We start from the raw sequence: 17,827 nt of genomic DNA on the forward strand, positions 1-17,827 counted from the left end.
GTATACTTACTTCCATCAAAGAGAGGAACTGGGTGGACTTTATCCCTGAGAATGATGCTAGAAACATATAAGAGATTGTTCATATTGCCTCCTATTAGGGAGTGATCATGCTTTTTCTTGCTTATCAAGTAAAAATGAGGCAAGTAAAATATTTTGTTAATTAGCGTTTTTCACTGACTCACAATAGAACTTTCAATTTCTAGGAAATGATTTTCTACAAAATGATTTTACAGCAAGTGATTGTTACGATTGCAATGAATACTCCCCATTAGAAGGGTTATTTGAATGGTGAATTACCTATTCTTTCTTAAAAAAATAGAATATGGAAGGAAAACTTTGCATCTGTATGTATTATCTGATTGTTATTTTATGCAAAAATGTTTAGTAAATAATTCAAATTAAGAACTAGTACGTGGCCAAATTTCCTTCCCCAAAAAACTTGACATCTTTTTTTTCTTAATTGTTTTGAGATTTTTCTACACATTTCCTGTGTTGGTGGATATCTACTTTCATTTTTAACAGTCTATACCATACCAATTTTTCAGTTCTGTTTAGTTATTGAACATCTGAAATGTAAGTAATTTTACTAGCATCATTTATTTTTTCAAGGAAAATACTAATAATAATAGCTAAAGTTTAAGAATCCAGGCACTGTTCCAAGCATTTCATGTAAAGTGTCTAATGTGAATATCTCTTAACATTAGTTAATAAATGTTGATTACAGGTTTTTTAAACAAATATCAAACGTTTTTTGACTTTATGGTCACACTATTTATTCAATGGCAATTGGGTTCACACGCTAGAGGAAACTAAGAGAAAACCTCACACAAACATCCAGAGAGAAAGAGAATTGTCATGCAGGAAAATGAGATGGTCTTTCATTTCAGTTCCTGGAAAGATTATGAGGTGGGCCGAAGGGAGAGTGAGCCAAATGATTGCTCCATTTTTCTTTTTTTTTTTCTTTTTTTTTTTTTTTTTTTTTTTTTTTTGAGACGGAGTTTCGCTCTTGTTACCCAGGCTGGAGTGCAATGGCCGATCTCGGCTCACCGCAACCTCCGGCCCCTGGGTTCAGGCAATTCTCCTGCCTCAGCCTCCTGAGTAGCTGGGATTACAGGCATTCTCCACCATGCCCAGCTAATTTTTTGTAATTTTTAGTAGAGACGGGGTTTCACCATGTTGACCAGGATGGTCTCGATCTGTTGACCTCATGATCCACCCGCCTCGGCCTCCCAAAGTGCTGGGATTACAGGCTTGAGCCACCACGCCCGGCCGATTGCTCCATTTTTCTAGTTGAAAGTGTATTTTTGCCATAATCAGGGAATTTACATTCTAATTTTGGAACCATGGACTGTACATTTGGCAGTAAAGAATTGTATTTATTTTTCTTCAAACACCTTTCAATGTTTTGCAAGTAGAAATCGTTATTAAAATAAGGATTGAGCATTGTTTGAGCAATGGAACTCTTAGATATGACGCTGAATGTGCTTTGTCCATTTAAAACCAAACATAGGCTTTGAGAATCTCTGTCTTAAATAGTACCCATATATTACCAAAGCCAGATTATGTAGTGGTTTATTGTCTCAGAGATTTTATTTTAGCCTTTCATCAAGTTAAAATAAAAAACTCTTTTAGAAAAGAATGCTTTGAAAACTAGTCATAGAATAATTGAACTTAAAACATTTTAAATTCCTGCTCAACCATTCACAGTAGAAAGTTGAAAATAATTCGTAAGATCTAGAATCCAGAAACCATGCACTCAGATTGTCTCCATGAATTTTAAACAGGTAGGAGAGCCGGCAGTTTTTCACTTGACCATCATAATGAGTGGCTAATTTACTTTTGGTTTCCCAATCAGATGACTTTTGTTAAAACCCTGGCTCCTTTTCTCTACCTTAATTTTCTATATAACTTAATCTGTATTATTCATGTTTTTCCATGTACTTTCAAGTTGCGACCACCTTCTTGGATATTCTTAATCCAACAGTAACTTACGTCTCCGTACTGTGAAAAATACAAAGAAAAACGGAAGATAACTGATTTTTTCAAAATCTTCATTTTGAGAATTTTCTCTACCATTGTCTTTGGGTTTAGGCCATTTAATGTGAGTTAGATGTAACAATAACTAGGCAAAAGCGCCTTTTATAATTCCTGGCACATAGCAAGGGTTTGGTAAATGCCGATTCCTTCTTCACGTTTCCTTTCCTCTCATCCTAACACATGTACCCATTGAAAAAAGGGGAGCAAGCAATTTTCTTTGAGTCAGAAAGTCAGAATTAAAGTAACTTTTTAAAATTGTTATAGCAGTCATTTCTTAAATGTTTATCACTTAATATATGGCATCTCTCTCTCTCTCTTTTAATGTATCTGTTATGCTATAGCTCCCTTCTCAAAGTACCAATCCCTGAAGGGTAAAGGTTTTATCATCTGTTCATGAACCCAACCTGCGAAGTGCTTTTTAATACAAACCCATTCATAGCTGAGATGACTACTACTGATAACGATGCTAATGATAAAGAAGAGCAGGAGGAGAAAGAGAAGGAAGAGGGGCAGGGAAAGCAAGAAGAGGATAAAGGGGAAGAAGAAGAGGTCACTGAACAGACTAAAGGAAGAATAACCCCCAAATTTTCCCCTAAATAGAGACAGATCTACCAGAGCAGCTAAACCTGGTTTGAGAGAATGCAGCAAGGACTCCATTTATGCCATTAGGTTTGAATTAAACGTAATCATTTTATTCTTTCACCTGAAATATATTCAGAAGTTTGGTGGTAGCTTTCTAGAAAATAAATAGATTGTGGCAGTGAAGTGAAATGCATTACACTCTCAGGGTCAGCAAATGGTTACTGAAACTTGGAGAACTATGACATAGTACATTACAATATGCTCTTAAAATTTAACAAAGTAGTTTACAAATTTGCTGACACTAGGTTTATTGTGTTCATTCCCAAGTATTGATCAAAGAAAACTAAATTACACAAGAAACAACAGTTTGAGATCATTGAGGACAGTTTAATAAGATAAGGTCTTTTCTAGGATATATTTAGTAATTTTCAAAGTAATGAATTTTAAAAATAGCATGCTAGTGAGTAATCAGTTTTCTTTTGTCTTCTTTTGTGCTTTACTTTAGTTTTTGTATTTTTATTGGTATATAGTCCTACACAATTGGCTGTTATTTTAGATGGGAGCAAGAAATAACACAGTCTGAAAACAGAGCTCTGGCAAATAGTATCTGAAGAGTATTTCCTTCTAATCTTCCGATGTTCATCATATTCTCCCTACAGTTTTGGTGTACTTATTTTTTTACGTATGAATCACTGCTTTGAGTTTCGAGAGGAACTTGTGATACCATTATTTGGTGGAATTTAGAATGAATTCTTGTTAAACAACTGAAATAACTTCATGTTTTATAGGCCAGTTATGTACTCAAGGTGAAAAGTATAATCTTGAAGAAGATAAGATTATTAATTTATGTAAGTGTTATTTTTAGATAGTTAATTTTTGCAACACTCCATGAAAATTTAATTCACAAAGGGATGGCAAGCATGTATTTCCATGACTGATCTCTACAACACCTTTGAGCACCTTTGTGCCCCCTCCCAAAGGTCTAACAGGAGCTACTAATTTATGACACACGTGATTCTTTCATATCATCTGTGTATTGAGTGACCACTAAATTTACATACATATTAAAAATATGTATGCCCGTTGTTTCTGCTAAACTGGAAGGAAACTTTGTTTCATATTTACACTTAAATCATCAAATTCTGCAATGATGCAAAAGCAACATCAGTGTAACCTAATGATGAGGTCATTTTAGGCAACTGTATCACCCATGCATGTGTCCCCCCAAGCATTCCATAGTCTTTAAAGTATTAAAAATTACAGTGTATTCATCTAAGTCTCAATTTTTTAAAAAATGTATCATATCCACTGGTCACTTTATTCCATCTCTTTCAGATTCCTGGAAAATCCTCTCCTGTTAACTGACAAATTTATTTTGCTTCAGCCTTTAGATATTCATAGATTTATTTTTAAATGTCGACTGAGTGATCTGTTACTTATTTGACTACCTTATAGATGTATTAGTTTGAACCATGTGAAATTACTAATTTTAAACACTTCTGATCTACAAAATGGCTATTCATTACACCTATAATATTAATGTGCCACATTTAAAAAGTTTTTAGGCCAGGCATGGTGGCTCACACCTGTAATCCCAGCACTTTGGGAGGCCAAAGTGGGTGGATCACCTGAGGTCAGGAGTTCGAGATCAAGCTAGCCAATATAGTAAACCCCCATCTCTACTAATAATACAAAAACAAAGAAGTTTTTAATGTGATCCTGATTTTAATATACAAATTAGAAATATATGATGTGACATGATTAAGAAGTGTGTATTATACTTATGTGGAGTGTAGTAAACTTATCTGGCATTCTCCAAAGTCCTTGTGAGGCCATTTAATTCACTGCTTAATTTTCCCTGTTAGCAAAAAATGGCAAACTATTTGAAGACTTTATTGTTTGACACATTTAAATTTCATGAAAAAGCTAGCATTGATCTCATTTCTTAGGTTGCTTGAGTTCAATACTTGGGAGGCTTGTTAAACATAGCATTAAGATGAACAAGTGTTTAAGACTTACTCTGCCTGTCTTAGTGTAGACACAATGTCCTTTAATCTAGATAGTGGAAAATGTGCTTTGGTTTTCCTTGGATAGAATAGCACTCCAAAAATTATTTTCCATACATGTGGCATGACTCAATGGAGTCTCAGAGCCTGCAAGCTGGGATTGCCTTTCTGTTAGGAGGGGGTTCACTTTTAGATCCTCTAGGATGAGTTACAGGGCTGTTTTGTGGTTCTTGAGGGACAATGAGTTACATACAATTCAGTATTGAATGTAACCCAGGCATTAACCAGACCATTATTACCTCTCTGGTGATTTTGAAATTTTATACTGCAAGAAACAGCAGCTTTCATTGAATGTGTTTTATAATCTGTGTTTTAGAAATATGATGAAGCCATGATTTAGGCCTCAGAGTGGATAGTAATGCAGTATTGTGCCAAAGGACAATGGAATGCGCTTTATTTTATGTAGATATATAATTTAGCTGTTTTTTTAAAGTGTGGGTATGGAAACAAGTGGGAATGGATAGGAAAGAATTTGATGCACCCATCTTGCTATAAAACAGATTAAATTACTTTAGATAAGATTTGGCCTAGAAGTTGGAGGGTCTCTTCTCTGACTTGGGTAATTTGCATTCAGTGAAGTTAAAAAGATACTGATATGATCTAAAATGGACTTATATATACGGGGTTAGCATACATCGAATAAGCAAAACAATCCATGTCTCTGCCTAGGTTTGGATATATGTTATGTAATTTTGTTTTTGTTATGTTTTGTATATTTTTTTAGCTATTTGTTTTTAGTTTGTATATTCTCAAGTGAGATTGCTCTTCAGTTCAGCCCTCACCACAACAGTTAGCCCTCAACCACAAATTATACACTTATTGGAATTAGTTGACTTCCTGACCACTTTGGAATTCATATACTTTTTAAAAATATTGTACTCTTAGTATCATCTTATTTGAAATTAAAATTTTGAAGCATCTTTAAAATTTAGTATTAAAAATCCCACGTAAGGGTTCACAAGAAGTTGAAGGAGAAAAAGTGCTGAACCTCAAAAATATTTGGATTATATCCTTATCAGTAGGGTTTTATATTAGGCCTCCTGCACAAGGGTGTTCTGCTTGTTTTTGAAAACACCTGTTCCTTCACTGTGGTACTCTGTTTTTATATGCAGTCATTTGGAGGTGTCTATTAGACCTCAGTTTTCTCCTTGACTCCAATATTTCCATTTTTTAACTTTCATGTATAAAAATACCAATATTACTTCTATGCCTCATGTGCTTTTACTTTCTTGCACTAATATCAGTCTGTATTCTTATAAGTTGACTTTGCAAAACTGTTCTTCAATGGACTCTCAGATCCCTAGATACTTAGATTCGAGCAGTTCTTAGTGTGAGAGAGAGGAGCATTAATGATTGTGCACTCAGTGTCTGTTGTTTTGGAAGAGGTCATTGAATGCTACTGCCCCAAAGTGAGTCTATATGAGTGGTTCAGAGTCAATAATTAAAGAACTGGATGTATTTTTGGTGAAAAAAGAAATGATTTCTATTATAAAAAAGGGTTGATGCCTGTGATATTCTAGGAAAGGGAGTTGACTGGAGCTCCCTAAGACGTAAGAGCGAAGAAAGATTGTGAGTGCTGCTTAAGACCTCCTGGGGCAGGAAAATGAGATTGGAAGAGCGATTTAAAGGCATGTTGGGAAAAAACAATGTTGTTTCCCATTTTGCAAAATGAAAAAAGAAAAAAATGAAAGGAGATGGTAGACTAGTATATTTTAAGCACTATATATCAGGCCACTGAAATCTTTGAACTCATTGCTCATAACTAGCCTCTGGCAAGGATTTCCAATTTCCTTCCTTTTGCTTTCATGTGCAATACAGCAGAGGACATGCCAGACAAAAACTGAATACCTCTTTTGGTGCAATATAAAAATGCATTTTGCATTTCTCTTGGTAAAATTGCTTTCCTGAGGAAATCCACTGTATTCTAAGGAGAAAATGGGACACTATGAAATAGATATCTTTGCATTTCAATTGTGTGTTACATTTGCTCTAAAAAAGAATTGACTCAGGATTCAGAGAGTGACAGAAAGGATGTATTTGAGAAAAGCAGTAACATTCAAAACTTTCCTATCTGTGATTGTCAATAAGAGTTAAGTTGCCTCTCCTTCCCCACCAAGAAATATAATAATTCGAAAGATAGTATACAAAGTTTGTATGTATATTTTTGATAAGGTGATTTTGGTAAATATGCAAGAAATGCAACGTAAATTTACTATTGCTCATTGTTAAATCTAAGTTAAGTGTCTCAAGTTTTCTTCATTCTATAACGTAGCTTTTCAGTTTTGCTCTTTAAATTCGACAATTATGTGGAGATTTTTATTTGTCTTGAATAAGTGAATTTTACGTGTCATATACAGAGTTTTCTTACCCTTAAGTAGGTGAATTGAGTGCTTTTAGGATAATTTGGGTACATGATAATCTTAATGTCAATTTTAAATATCTCAGCTTCATTGAAAAGTATTAATTGATATAAAATCAACCTTTGTGAAAGGTGAGGTGACTTTTGTCTTAGATTGTTATAAATGATTAACTTAGAAGAGTGATTATTAGCTTCACTTTGCAATGAATGTGTTATGTTTGTGACTTGAGGTTTGTCTTTGTAAGTTACACTAGTGTAGCAGTACCATATTCTGAGTAACTCTTCAACATTAGTTTGCTTTAGAATCACCTATTTTTGGCAATTACTGGACTTCATTTCCCCACCTCAAGTTTCTGATTCAGTAAGTATGGAGTGGGGCCCAGGAATCTGCCTTTCTAGTACTTTCTCAGGTATTGCTGTATTTGTGGATTCTGGGACCACACTTAGAGAATTGCTAGTCCAATGGATTATTGGTTAGAAACCCTGGTAGCTTTCCCAATTGTGACTCATAATTTATATGTCAAGATAAAGAAATTATGGATTTGAAATCCCAACATTTGTGAGGAAATTATATTTAGAGATTGCAATCATTTAAAATGAGAACTTTAAGGGTTGTCTGGACAATACCTCTATGATTTTGCCTTTGAAAACAAAGAGAATTTCAAAGTCTACAATCATGTACAAAAGTTCTTGACTGCTTCAGAAAGTATTGCAAAATGATTGGGAGGCTGTGGTGGGTGGTCACTTGAGGCCGAGAGTTAAATTATATATAGTCATTAATCTGGATTATTCAATAGGCATAGAAGAAAACTGAAATCATGAGGTGATGGGGGAAATCTATCAAGACAGCCTACAGTTCTTGAAAATGCTAATGTATGTAACAATAAAACAGTTATCATGTATTCCATATACATGGGACCTCAATTATTTGAGAGCAGGATATAAACAGGGATATCACATCGTACCATGTTACTGGTATTAATACTATTGTCAGTCCCACCAGCTACCTGCCCAAACTTTATTAATGAGTAAATTTTATGACCAAGATTATGAAAGAACCGATAAACACTATCTCTAAATATAGTTTAAGTTGGTTATCACTATTGCAACTGAATAAGATAATAGAGCATTTTTTATTCACAAATAAAATGAAAGTAAAAACTGTAACTATGAGGATCCCAGCTATTACCATGTAAGAATTATGTATTTGGTTTCTGGCATTATCTGGTTCAATTTTACGTGTGTTAGTTATCTAGAACAAATAAAATGACTAGCAACTTTTCACACATTGGTATGGAATATGATAGTAAATTAGACAGGATTTGTTTATAAAATACCATTCTTAATAATCTGAAAGAATTGAGTACTTACTGAAAAAAACAACAGAGACTGGCATAGGATTAACACCCACAAAAAAAGCAATTTAGGATTTATCAGAAATGTTTGAAAATACTCTTCTGGGTCAACACAACTTTCAAAGCATATTTAGTATATTCCGGGGCAGGAAAGAAGTTATAAGGTTGAATTCCTAGACGTAGTACTGAGAGGAAGGTAGTCTTCAAGCCCCTTCATGGATGCAAGCTGTTTGCTTCTTTGTTTTTGATCTAATGAATCTATAATAAGTTTCCATAGGAATTATATTTTAACACCTTCTCCCAGCATTCACAGATGTACATATCACTCCTAAATTATAATCCATATTAGGCAAAACAACATAAAAGTATTGTTAATGCAATCACATTGGGTGAGTGGTTTGGAATTTAGCTTTTACATACTTAGAATGAAAATCTCTAAAGTACCAGAGGGAAGATAGTGTAAGTAAACAGAACCATTCAAACATGGATTTAAATTTAACTCTGCCATATACTGGTTGTTTTTTTAGGCAGGTGATTTAACTTCTGATCAAGAGACTTAATTTTCTCATTCATCAAGTAGAAAGAAAAGTACCTATACGTTGGAATTGTTGAGACATTTAAAGATCATTTAATGTACTGCTTGGTAAATTACAGATGATCAAAATCGATTTTTATTCATCTTTTAGATTATATTATCACCTTAATTTATTGTTATATTGCCCCCTTGTCCATGCTAAAAGCCATCCAGTTTCCATGTTTGTGATTATATGTAACACAAATTTGACTCTTATTGCTAAATAAATAGATAATTAGTTTAGAATGATTGATTGCTAGCCTCTCTCCTAAGTGTCACTGTGCAAGGCAGACTACCTTATAAAACTTTTGATGTAGAAGTGGTGGAGACAGACAGCAAAGAAAACAGCATTCACACATCAATAAATAGATATTTAAGGAAATATTGGTGATACAGTTTGAGAAAAACAGGGTGGCATGTTAGAAAGTGACAAGATTGCAATCAAGCTGTTAGTTACAGCTGCAGTCTCATATGAAGGCTTGGTTAGGGTGGAGGGAGGAATCTGCTTGGTGGCTCACTCAGGGGATGTCTTGTTGGCAGGCCAGGTACCACATGAACCACTCCACAGGACTGCCTCACAACATAGTGGCTGGCTTCTCCAAATCAAAGGATCTAAGATACATTGGGAAAGAGACTCCATGTTAGTTGGAAGCCACAGTATTTTTACTTATTTTTTTTTATTATATTTCATTTTATTTTGAGATAGTGTGTTGCTCTGTCATTCAGGCTGGAGTACTGTAGTGATTATGGCTCACTGCAGCCTCAAACTCCTGGGCTCAAGTGATCCTCCCACCTCAGTTTCCTCCCAGCTAGGACCACAGGTATGCCCCACCATGCCCAGCTAACTTTTTAATAGTCTTTGTAGAGACAGGGTCTCACTATGTTGTGCAGGGTGGTCTTAAACTCCTGGCCTCAAGCAATCCTCCCTCCTTGGCCTCCTAAAATGTTGAGATTACAGCCACCATGCCCAGTCCACAGTGCTTTCATAATGTAATCTTGGAAGCAACATTTAATTGCTTCTGCCATATTCTATTCATTAGAAGCAAGTCATTAAGTGCAGCCCTTACTCAGGTGGAGCAGATTTCAGAAAGTCATGAATGCTACTAGGAAGGAATTGAGTGTCCCACAGGGGCTGACTGCCTCAAATAGTCAGAGGTACCTTGGATGCAACGTGTCCAAAATGGAATTTATCAACTGACTGCTGAATCAACTCCATATCCTTTATTCTTGAATTCCATCGCACCTGTCACCATTTACGTACACTGTGTCCCAAGCTAGAAGCTTATGGTCACTAGTAATGCCTTTCACATTTTCACCTATATCTAACGGGTTATCAAATACTTTCACTTCAGATATGTTTCCTAATTCAGATTCTTATCTTCATTTACTCAGCTGCTAAGACTATGAATCAATTATTTTCTGTAGCTATTGAGATTATCTTTATTATGCTTCTCTTCATCCCATTTCTATTCACTTTAATTAGAATAATTAAAATATATTCATGGATTCTGTTGCTTAAAGGCTTCCATTGTTTATACTACCTATAAAATCAAATCCACTAGCTTGATGTTGGCATATTGGGCACTTTATAATATGGCCCAAAGGGAAGTTTCTAGCCCTATTATCCAATCTCATCATTCTCACAGGGTTGAAATACTGCCAGTAGGGCACGCCCTCAGGTGATGTGTGCAGGCCCATTCCGATTTCTTTTTCTGTCTTCTTTCTTATCTACCGTGCCACAACCAGAACCTCATCAGGAAGCTTTTCTCGGGCTTCCATAGTCATCATAGGTCATGCAATTCCCCAGTTCTAGTACATTTCTATAATGTCATGCAGCTCATTGAGTTATCAGCTTCATTTTTTCCTTTTATGTTGTCTTTTGAGAATAACTTCTGAGCAATATTAATCTTGAAGTCAAAGTTCTGAGCAGACTGGTATAAGGATTAACAATAAGTATTGAGTGAATAAAAAATTCCTTGTTTAAGTTATTGTGTATAATTGCACTGTATCTTTGAAAGGAAAATATTTGAACTACAGAGGGTCCAAAGAAGGGCTATGAACAAGATTAACATTTGATTATGGTTTCTGTTAGGGACTCACATATGTAAATCTAAAGAAATTATATGAATATTTAACACTTGTTGCGATAACACCATTTGCTAAGCACTGTTTCGAGTGCGTTACATTAATTTACACAATCCTCACAATAACTATATAAATAAGGTATTTTTATTACTCTTATGTTATGGATAAGGTTGCTAAGACCCAGAGATTTTTGTTAATGTTTCCAAGGTCACTCAGTAGCAAGTGGTGAAGTTGCTTCTTAGCCCTTTCAATGTAGATACAAATACTCTGTCTTACTCTAGAAACAAAGTGGTTTCCAAAGATGTATCCGAATCAAGATGACATACACTGGAAAAGGTTAAAAAGTAAAACCAAGGCTAAAAGGCAAAAGACTAATTAGGATACATGGATGAAATTATATTTGTGAACCAAGATTATCAGAATTTATAATATCATAAAAAAGAATTTTAAAATATTTCCCCTCTAAACACCAGGAAGAACTTTGGCAGCTTACCAGTTTAAAGAGGAAAAGAACTCCTGCTTTCATAAACAATGGGAAATGCATTTCTGAAAATCAAGACATCAGATGATCCAAGTAAAAAGTATAAATACCGTCTGATGTGCAGAAGAATTCATGGATCTCTGCTGGGCATGGTGGCTCACACTTGTAATCCCAGCACTTTCTGAGGCTGAGGCAGGCGAACCACCTGAGGTCAGGACTTTGAGAGCAGCCTGGCCAACATGACGAAACTCTGTCTCTGCTAAAAATTCAAAAATTAGCTATGCGTGGTGGCAGGTCCCTATAATCCCAGCTACTCAGGAAGCTGATGCAGGAGAATTGCTTGAACCCAGAAGGCAGAGCTTACAGTGAGCCAAGATCACACCACTGCACTCCAGCTTGGGGAACAGAGTGAAGTCCCATCTCAAAAAGTAAAAGTAAAATAAAAATAATTCAGGATCTTTTATAGACTATTCCAGCATGTTCTTAATTTCTGTAAGATGGGGAAGGTGGGTACCAGGCCATCTCCATCAACAGGGTCCTGGATAGCTCAGAGGAAGTGGATTCATATTGTATTAAACCAGAGAGCATCTTTCAGAAGGGCAGCTCTTATTAATTTTTTGGAAGAGTTCTACAAAAAATGCATAATATAGTTCTTAGTAATGGGCTCATCTGTACTAGTTAAAGAATGTATTCGCATGGATAACTTTTTAAAAAATAATGTTAAGTGAAAAACCTGGGACCACAAGCACAGGACACCATGCCTGGCTGATTTTTGCATTTTTTATAGAAATGGGGTTTCACCATGTTGGCCAGACTGGTCTCAAACCCCTGGCCTTAAGTGATCCACCTGCCTCAGCCTCCTAAAGTGCTGGTATTACAGGCATGCATCACCATGGTCTCCCACATTGTTAATGTTATCATTTCTTGTTATATTATTTATGTTTGAAAGGTTTCTTAATAAAAATATTTAAAAGTAAAGGCATTATGAACACAATAACATGAGCATCCAATATGTACTTCTGTTTAATTTCAATATTTCCTTTGAAATTGGCAAATAAACTTTCTAATCAAGTATCAAAGAATTATAAGTTAAATTCGAAGATAAAGACTTTTGCAATAGACTTGTTAAGCAAAATGGAATTTAACTTCCAAATTTTACTAATATTTAATCAATTATAATTATCAGCTGATGTATTCTAAGTAAATGTAGTTTTTATTTTGAAAAGTAATGCCATTATCAATTTTATAGAGTATCATTAGAAGAAAGTATTTTCCAAGTCTATTAAAAATAATTCATTACTAGGTCAGTAAAAAAAACATATAAGATTGCCTCTTCTTTCTGGCATTTTCTTCATTTAATTATTTCTTAGTCTTATTTTTTTTAATGTTTAATGTACTTGAAAGAGTGGATACTGAATATCCAGTGTAAAACTTTAGAATTAAAAAAATGGTATAACCCACACTCTGAGCTTAATACTTTCTACACATTTGATTTAACTTTATATTGTCATGGCAATTTCAATCCAATTCATAACTAGAATAAATAAACACTATATGTTACTAGAAGTAAACAGAGGGATTGAATATATGAGCTTAAAATTTTTAGCAAGTAAAAGTTGGAAATTAAAAAGACTGAAATATATTTTTATAATAAGATCGAATTACTTCAACCAGAGTCAATAACTGTTATACTTTAAACAAATACAGTCATTTATTTGTAGCTTTATAAATTATTTTATTTCAATGCTAATTTTACTGATGACTACTTAGGTTTTGTGAAGATCCCTCAGGTTATATGATTAACAGCTAAATATGACCACAGGCTACGTTATCAAAGCATCAGTTTGATTAAATAGGCTTCCCATAAAGATGGTAATATATGGAATTATTGCTGGGAGTGTAGAAGAACAATATGTCAATTTTCAGAGGGAGTAAAAATAACAAAATATTTGGAAACTAGTCTGCTCTTGCTACAGAAAAGTGTGTGTGTGTGTGTAATAAATAGGCAAAATATGAATGTCCCTATTTTATAATAAATATTTCTTCTGTGCGTTTTAGATGAGCTTTCAGTTTGTTATAATCATTTTGTTAGTAGCCTCCATCTATCAAGTAAGAGAGAATTGAATTTCTTCTCTGTTACATGGATTAAGATGGTAGCTGCAATCAATTTCTGAGTTCAATTTTAAATATGCAAATTTAGTCTTCTATAAATTGCTCTTACTTTACATATAGGGACATTTATAACAATACATCCAACAGTCTACAAATTAATGTCAAATAATGAAGCAAGCTCCAAATTGTGTGACTGCCACCAGTTGCCTGGGTGGCATATGGCAAGTCACTTAACCTTGGAGACCTTAATTGTCCTATTTGCAGTGCTAAGGAGTGGCACTATAGTTCCATGTCTATGTTTCTATTAATTTTAGTGCATTTTAAAAACCAATATTTTCAATAAAAATGTAAAAACATTATTAAATTCTTGTCATTTTTCTAGAAAAAAAAATCTCTTCCATTTATACATTTTATTTTATTTATCTCTCCTTGTTTTAATAAAGCCCATCTGCCATCTGATTTATTCATTAAATAAACTCATCTGAGCGTCAGTTGTTTTTTCTTTACCTAGTAGATAGAGCCTGCATATAACATGATTATAAAGTGTGAAAATAAGGGAACTCTAGTCCAAAAGACATAGGAAAAAGATTTGCCAAAAAAAGGTACATACATATTATATTTCTTTATTCTTTCTCTGTTTCTTTTCTCTCTCTCTCTAATATGCACACAACCACCCCTATTAAAGCAAATTTTAATCATAAATATAATATCCAAGTGAAGCTAAAGCATTTTGTATGTTATATATCTAAAGGATTTGTTTAAATGTTGTTTAAACCTAGTGCTAACATCTGTGTTCTCTTCCTCCCTAAATGAAGGAACAATGTATCTTTTATGCAATAAATAGATAATTCCATCATATGCAAAATCCTTTAATTCATGGCATTTGTTGTTCTTGCTTTTCAATTAAAGACTTTTCAAAACAGTAACCAACGGGATATACAACTTTCCCTATGCCTTCATAAATTTTCACTGTACAATATAAAATTGAAATAATGTCGAGATAGAGTAACTTCCAGTTTGGAGAATATGGTATCCTTATATCATGTACGACCCAGTGGCATTTGCTTTTGTAGTGAAAAAAAAGCTAAAATATATTGATTTTGGGAATTTTTGATAGAAAATACACTTATAAAGATAACAGTAACCAAGGCAGACGGTGAAGAGAATCATACCTGTGATACGTATAGTATTTTAGTTATTTTAAAGACGGATGGCGATCTTACTGCAAACATCTCTACAGTGCAGTCTCATGAAGTCTCATTAATGTGTTAGCCCTTTATTTTGCCGGTGAATTTGTTGACAGAAAGTAATTGGGTCACACTGTATTGAAATGCCCCATGTAAGCTCAGAATTCTCTGTGTTGGTTGGCATGACAACCATAGTGGTCGATTAAACATGCTCAGAAATTGGGAACCTGGGCTTCTCAGAAGCTGTTAACTAGATGGGGAATAAAACACTGTGTAGATAATGGCAAATTGGGCCAAAATGTCTAAGAATTGCCTTGAATGTGCTATTATACATTTATTTATGTAGTGCTAATAAGATAAATTGTATGTGCAAAAAGCTAGATATTTAAAAATTCACTTAGATGATTGCTACATATAATTGTGATTTTATGTGGATTTTAATAAGAAAGGTTGAAACAGTCTTACAGTATTAAAGACTCTACTGGAGATAATTCTGATATTACTCAGAACAAACAATTGCTATCAATGGCAATTTCAGTTTAGCTCTTTCCCCTTGTAAACGATTGTGTGAGATGCCTGGCAGATGATATCTGCAGATGGCATACAAAGGCACATTGGCAAGCAAGAACAGCCTTTGCTAGCCAGTTTTGCCATAGCCAAATTTAGGGACCAGGAAGATGGTAAAAGGACAAATCATTAAGGAGAGAAAGAAACAGAGTTGGTTTGATGGCATAGCTCACTAGTATCTGTTTTCTTCTGTATCTTAACTCCATTCCTTTGGTTAGTATCAACTGTTAACATAAAGACAAAACTTGGGCATAGAAAATTAAAGCAAGTTATGATGTCCTAGGACACAATTCACGACTTTTTCTTATTGATGTGATTTGATGATACCTCAGAAAACATTTAGGCTAGGAGAAGGAATTGTCTTTCTAGAAAGTGTTATTATTTTTTTAGTTAGCCTGCTTTTATCTGGATAATAAAACAATAAGGACAAGATAAATTGTACATAACAGATCTACAGCTTCTGCAATTGAGTTTAGTTGCAAAGACAATCAATATGTGAGATCGATGAAGGGGCCATCTCTTAATTTTGTTTTTTTATTAGTATGGTTGTATTAAAATTCAAACATGGTTGTTTTGATTAATCAATAAGCTGAATATGGATGTCAACTATAGAAATAAATATTTTAAGTCGGGCACATTTTTTTCCAAAAGTCTATTGTTGAAATAACATTTTAAAATCATTGTTCATTATAGCACTTTTGAGATGAAGACATATTAAGGATCATCTTTGTTCTGCAAAAGCAAATTAACTGTGTAGGATTAGGAACTAATTAGTGATAGAACTGGGCCTAAAACCCTGCTGGCCTCATTCAAATGCAGGCTCTTTTTACAGCACCGCAGTGCCTTTTAAACCCACAGTGTGGTCAAGACACCGTAACTCCCTGCTTCCAGGAGATGTTCATTTAGTGTCGGTGAAACCAACACTGTTGGCGCGTTTTATTTTCATATTCCTCATTTTCTTTCTCTGCCATAGTTCCTTGTATGGAGTTATGGCTCTAATTTATTACCTTATGCATCAGTTTTTGTTTGCTTAAATTTTTAGATGGCCCTATTAATGTCTTCATTCTGTTTATATGTCTCATTTGTCCATTAAGAATTATTAAAGAGTGGATAGGGTGTTTGCTCACCTTGGCTGGTATTTTAAAATTTACTTCTGAAACATAAAGTCTGCTTCTGAAATTACCCTGTAACACTATAAACACATGATTCTGTAAAATTTTCATTTGCTGCTATGCAGATAATTAACAGTAATAAAACATAGTTTCAGTTTAGTTTATAAATGTCTCTAACATTAAATATTCTAGGTTTGGGGATAAAGTTTTTGTCTCTGTTATATTTGCATCTATGTCATGCTTGATTAAAGCTTTTCAAGTACTGGGATTCAAAAATGTTACATTTTTGAAAAATCAGTGGTTTGTACAATTTTATTTTTATTTATATTAATAAAATGAAATGAATATACCTTGCCAATTTAAGGAGATTTCTTTGAGAAAAAGAACTGATGGTTTTCCTTGATTTCAGGATTGAAAATAAATGTAACTCTTACTGTTCTTTTTGTTTTTCTTGGCATATCAGGTAAAAAATCTTTGTTTTCATTTCTCCTTTGTTTATTTTTTTTAATCTGTTTTCAGATGTGTCTCTTTCCCTTTCTGTTGCTTGGTCTCTTCTCCGTCTTGCCCTTTAATATTCAGACACGTCCCCCTCTCTCCTCCTTCCACTTGCTGTGACTAGACTAGCACATGTTCATCAATGTCCACAAAAGGACAAAAAGAGGCTGGAGGAGGAGGGTGAGGTAGAGAAGCGAGGTGCTAGCAAAGTCAAATGTGAAGTAAAGGATGAGAAGAGGGCAGATGGAAAAATGGGGAAGAAAGGATGAGACAATGGAAAAGTACAATTTTTATAACTTAAAACTTCAGAGATAGGTATGTATGACTTTTATCACCTTCATGAGATTGATTTGTTCATTCATTTATCATTTAATAAATATCTAATGAGCACCGAATTTGGGCCAGCTCTAATCAAATTGCTGGGAAGGTAGCAATTAAAAACGAGCTAACAAACCAAACCCAGCCTTCATGGAGCCTATATTCTAGTAGCAAAAACTGTCATTTTAAAATGGTGTTTTATATTGCTTGTGAATATTCTTGTTTCACAAGTGAGAGCAAAAAGAACAGATTTTTCAAAGAAAATTATGTCTTGCATATATTCAGTTAGATATATAGGTTGTGATTTGGGGGAAAAATCTGAATTAGAAATCTGTACTTGTAAATCATCAACAAGCATGCAGTCACTGGTGATGCTGACACTGACGAAATCAACCTGAAGATGGTTGTAGAGCAAGAAGTACCAAAAACAGTGACTTAAAAAAACAATTTAGAAAAACTCCCAGAATAGGAAACAGAATGTTAAATTGTCACAGAAG

General features: G+C 34.2%; 1 protein-coding gene across 3 annotated transcripts in view; it reads left to right on the forward strand.

The window, feature by feature from the left end:
• The window catches only part of GPM6A (glycoprotein M6A), a 379,853-nt gene that overhangs the window by 201,252 nt on the left and 160,774 nt on the right, over positions 1-17,827 (forward strand). The gene's annotated exons all lie outside the window — the stretch shown is intronic.

Source organism: Callithrix jacchus, chromosome 3 (assembly GCF_049354715.1).
Source record: "Callithrix jacchus isolate 240 chromosome 3, calJac240_pri, whole genome shotgun sequence".
NCBI lineage: Eukaryota > Metazoa > Chordata > Mammalia > Primates > Cebidae > Callithrix > Callithrix jacchus.